The following is a 5,495-nucleotide window of genomic DNA, read 5'->3' on the forward strand; positions in this document are numbered from 1 at the left end:
AGGAGTGGCTAACACAATGTCTTGGGGGAGTAACGAGAAGGAGCGGCGGGGGCAGCGTCCAGCATAGGCAAGGTGCTCTGGGCCTGGATGGGGACGATTTGTTTTTTTGGGTATCATTGATTATTTATTGGGAGGGAGGGGCCTATTTGATGCTGAGTGTAGAAGTAGAACGAACTGACCTTTGCCATACCTCGGCCATCCTCTCTGTTACCCCCCAATGACATTAAAAGACATTTTTTTTTTGTTTTGTTAGCCACTCCTGCTCTACTTCCCACCACCTATAGGACACAGCCTCCCACCCCAGTGCCAGTCCACTCCGCAGCCCAGGGAGTCTGGTGCGTCTCTGTGGCCCCTCTCTGTCCATCCCTGTCCTGGCAGGAAGGACAGGGTTCCTGACACTGCCGGGCCCTGGCCTGCCCCACCCCTGTGTCCTACATCCTTCCCCACAGCCCGGTCCCTCTAGGGTCCTTCCTTCTGCTTCCCATCGCACTTTCCTTGGGGGCTTTCAGGCTCAGGTCCAAGCCCCTGACCCCGTGATCTCTCCAGGCCTGTACGAGCTCTGGTTCTCTGCCACACACCACATTTCAGGATGACTGGGCCTGCCTCTGGCCAGTGCCCCCTCCCAAGCCCTCCTCCTTTCCTTTCTCAGGACCCCCAATAGATCCCTGGGCTTAGCCCCGTGGCATTCCCCTCACATCGTGGTGTGGCCCACTCACTTACCCAGAACCCCCAGAGAGTGACCAGCTAGAGCCGGAGACAGGAACTGGGGCCACCCTGAGCTCTCCCTGCTGCCCTTTAAGCCCCCCTTAAGCCCTAGCTCTCCTGGCCCCTAGAGACCCCTCCCACAGCCCCCAGGGCCCCTGAGGACAGCCCAGCGAGGCCCTGGTTGTCACCTGGTTGACACCTGGTGGGAGCTAGTTAGCCCTAGGTCAGGTGGGGTCCCTGAGGGGAGCAGAGGGAATGGGGTGGGGGGCAGGGGTGCCCAGCAGGGTCGGCGGCTCCCTCGGCTTGCCTCCTCATCCTGGTCCCAAGGGAGAGGCACACACACCATTGTCCAGGGTTTTAGAGGAGGCGATGGGGGGACCCTGATGGGGATTCCAGGCAAAGGTGGGCTTTCAACCCTCTCCTCGGAAGCGGCCAACAGCCCAGCCTGAGCCTTCCGGCAAGCCTGGCCCCAGGCACAGAGCCGGTGGATCTGGTGGCCACGGTGCCCTGGAAATGTAATGCCCCTGTGGACAGCAAGCTCCTTCCTGTCCCCTCCGAGCCTGGCTTCTAGGCTCAGCGGGTCAGCACTTTCTACAAAGTCCACACGCAGCACACAGAGCCCGGCTAGGCGGTACGTGGCACGCCTCCGGGGGAGCAAGCCGCCAGGACCCGCCGCATGCCAGGGGCACGACCATTTCCCTGGTGCACACTCCCCGCCATGCTGCCCGCCCTCCTTGAGACCCCTGCGCCTGGATCTCCTCCCTCTGCCCGCCTTCCTGTCTCCTCCTGATGTCCCCAGTTCCCAGCGGGGAGCGCAGCGGTCAAGGCACCCTGCCCTCCTCACCCGGCCGCCCTTGCTTCCTCCTTCAGCCAGCTACACTCCCGCTGCAGACAGAGGTGAAAGAGCCCCCGGAGGAGGGCGTCCCAGACCTGCCTGGAACCCGGTAGGTGGCCATGGCCCCACGAGACTGGATCCGGACTATGGCAGCACATCCCTTGGGATGGAAAGCCCTGTCCAAGTAAGGTCTTGGCCATCTTGGCCTGGTAGTTGGGTTCTTTCTGGATCCTGGGCTCCTCACGTTTCCATGAGCCCCAAATCCAGTCCCACAGGGGTCCCTTGAGGACTGGGATGAGGCTCCGGTGGGGGATCCCACGGTGACTCAGGGAGGGGACAGCCATGCACATTTGCCCAGGGCTGCAACATGGTGGACTCCAGGCCAGAGCCCTGTGTGGTTCCCGTAGCAACCGGCACTCAGCTGCTCCGAGTCCAACCAGGAAGCTTAGGACCTGATGGGGCAGCCACTTCCACTTCCTTGCCCCGGCCAGACATGGCCCTGCCTGGCTCTGAGGGAGAGCCCTCCCCCAGGCCTGGAGCAGGCTCTGGCCGCCTCTGGGTGCAAACCTTCCTGCACCTCTTCCTGCAGAGAAACAGCCTGCTCTCCTGGTCCCCTGGCCCACCCACCCACCTACCTGCGCGCCAACCCCACCCTGGGACCTCCTCTTTGGGTGGTCAGCAACATCTCGAGACCAACATCTGCACAGCCCAACGTTCATCTGAGCCTGGTCTCACCTGCCGCCCCCCGGCCATGGTGGGAGACGGGCCCAGCCGCGAGACGCAAGGTTCCGAGAGCAGAGAACATAGGACAGAGGGAAGGCTGTCGGTCAGATGAGGCGGGCAGGGCAGGTGGGAGCACTTGGGGAAGGATGGAGGGTCTTCGTGGGGACAACGTGTGCATTTAGAAAAAGAGGAAGGGTACTGGGGATGAGCCAGGAGGATGGATGATTGGTCCTGGGGAAGGGGCTCCATCAGCAGAGTGTCCTCCTGGCCGGGTGCTGGGACCATGGACTCGGGGAGTCCTGATGGCCGCTCCTTGGGGGGAGAGGGAGCTATGGAGGCTGGACATGGGACTGCAGAGAGATGGAACAGCATCCATTTGGCCAAAGAGCAGTGTCTTTCTTTCCAAGGGAGGCAAGACGGACCATTTTGTGATGACGGTGTGTGCTGTGGGCACTCTCAGCCTCCCGGTGGCCCGGAGCAGGCCTGGGCTGGGCCGTGGGCAGGTGGGTGGACAGGCATTCCCTCCGGAAGCAGACGCAACATTTGAACACAGAAATGTATTTCGGAGTTTGGTGGGGTTGGCGGGTGAGTGGAGTGCAGGGTGTGTGCAGGGCCGCTGGTCCCCACCAAGAGGCTGGGGCATCTTTGGGCCACATGGGGAGCAGAGAGGAGATGGGGTCTGCTGAGATGGTTGTGTCCAGGACTGGCTGCATGCCCTCCTCCCCTGGGCTGGGGGCAGGGCCCTGGGGACTGGGGTCCAGGGCAGGTGCTCTGCTCATGGCCAGAAGTGGGGGCCCTGGTTGAGGGCACCTCGGCACATTAGGCCCAGAGGAAGCCCAGCCCGGCTAAGTGGCATGGAGTAACTCAATCAGAAGAAATATGGAGGAACCTTCTAGAAAACCCGAGCCACTCAACTCATCCCTCTCCATCCTCAGGACCCTCCATTTGATGAGTGGTGCCCAGTACTCCCCTTGGGGTGAGGAAGGCAGGACCCCATCCAGGCCAGTGTGGACCTCACCTCACTGGTCTCTGTCCTCTCTGGGCCTCTGTTCTCTTACATGAGGGGACAGCAGCCCTATCCCCCTCCCCTGGGTTGGAGCTGGGTGGTATCTGGAGGGAGTCTCAGAACAATGCATCGTTGAGCTCAAGACCAGGGTGGGGGTGGGTGGGACACGGTGGAGAGGTGTGGATCAGGGTCCTGGTTACTCCCAGCCCAATGGGGTTGGGGGCTGGGAATCAGGGCGAGGGGCACAGGGGCTCTCTCCTGATGAGGTCTGCTTTTTCCAAAACCAGTAGGGCTGCGAGTGGGACCCACGGCAGCAGCTTACTCATCCCGGGGAACAGGGGCTGGCATGTTTGTCTGCGAGGAGGGCGCCCTTCTGGGACCCAAGGATCCTCCGGCGGGGGGGTGGGGGTGGGGGCTCTGCTCTCCATCTCCTAGGAAGCCAGCATGGGAGGAAACAGGCCAGAACTAGGTGGGACTGGGGACACTTGCTGCTTCCTTTGTGAGATGAGTTCCTCCCCAGGCTGGGGCAGGGTTCTGGGGGGTTCCAGGGGGTTCCAAGGGGCTCCAGAGCCTGCAGGGGCTGGAGGGAAGGGCAGCCATCTCCAGGTGGCATCTGAGTACCTTGCAGCCCAGAGCTGGAGTTGGGGGGACTCTCCTCCGGTGATGGCAGCCAAACGGAGGCCTCACCTTTCTCTAGGACACGTGCCCCAGCCAGCCCTAGTGGGCTGCTCGAGCACACGGCGGGCCCTCACCTGGCCCTCCTATGCCCCAGCAGGACCCTGAGGCCCTTCCAGGACTCACTCCAGCCTAGACGTGCAGGGACTGACCTGTCCTGAGCTGGACGGCCAAGACGCGGCGGCGGTGGCCGTGCTGGGCTCCGGCCCAGGGTGGTCTCCGGGTTGGTTGGTGCTGGGAGTGTGGGGGAGAGGGTTGCTTTGGTGGCTTGGCCGAGGGGACTGCAAAGATGTCCTCCATGCTGGCCCGTGCTCCTCCTTCCCCACAGATATGGCCGCATGCCGGTCTCCATCAGTCCATCCTTGACCATCTCCCCAAGACTCAAAGACCCACAGTGACCGCTCCCACACCGGCCGGCTGGGAAAAGGCCCACGGTGGAGGGTGCACGCCGGGGCAGCCAGGGATTGGTCACTGCCTGAATGTCCCCGGACGGATGCCCGTGTGCCCTTGGGCAGCCTTCCCCCCGGACAAGCTGTCCAGGCCGGGGAAACCCTAAGCCAAAGGGATTAAGAAGAAAGGACAGAATCGGCCGTTCCTTTGGCCGTGCTCATTTGTGCCTCATTTAGTGTATTATTTGTTCAGTGGGTAAAAACACGGAGGTGATGACGCCAAGGTCGGGATGTGCTCCCATCACTCAGGTCAGCCGCACGGAGGCCCGCCCCGCCCGCCCGCCTGCCCTGCCAGCCTGCCTCTCCCCAGCAGCCATCTTGCACATTCCTGTGGTCAGCCGGGAGGGACACGGGATCCTTCCCCAGCTCTGGGATGACCGGATGGGGATGCGAGTGCAACCCTCTGCTCAGGAACCGGCCCGGGGCCCCTGACCCAAGCCCTGAGCATCCTTCCTGCAGGCCCCTGTCCCAGATGGGGCCGGAACCTCCAGCCTCCCTCTGGTCTGAGCTAGGGGTCCAACCCTGGATGGCCACCTCTTCCTTCATGGGCCTGGCCAGCCCCTGGGAGCTGAAGGTGTTTGCTGATAGGCACCTTGTGGGGGGTCCCTGGGGCCCCAGGGCTCCTGTGGCTGCAGACCTGGGATCCCAGGCACCTTGGAGATGCCAGGCCATGGTTGACTTCCGCTCAACAGCCTCCTGACCCCATTGTGTGCTAGAGGCTTCCTGGGCTGGGGGCTCACAGGGAAGAGCCTGGAGGGTCCTTCTCAGGATGGGGCTGTGGGAAAGATGCTCTAGTCTCTCCCACCTGTCAGCAATGGGATGTTGATGGTGGCCTTGACCGCAAAACTCCAGGTCACCGCGGCAAAGGCCAGAGGGACCCCATGATGTCAGGAAAGGACTAGGATCCAGCCCCAACCCCCACCCTTCCAGCCTATTCTCCTGTAGGGCAAAGCTTTCCATGAACCCCTTCGGGCCCCGAGGGGAGCCCGGCTGAGCTCCACTCTGGCGAAGGTCCCAACACACTGGCCCAGAGGGGGGGCAGGTAGCCCTTCATCCCCTGCACCGTACTCAGACCCCAGCACTCAAGGATAATGAGGCCCAG

The sequence above is a fragment of the Nyctereutes procyonoides genome, unplaced genomic scaffold (genome assembly GCF_905146905.1).
Source record: "Nyctereutes procyonoides isolate TBG_1078 unplaced genomic scaffold, NYPRO_anot_genome, whole genome shotgun sequence".
NCBI classification, from domain to species: Eukaryota; Metazoa; Chordata; class Mammalia; order Carnivora; family Canidae; genus Nyctereutes; species Nyctereutes procyonoides.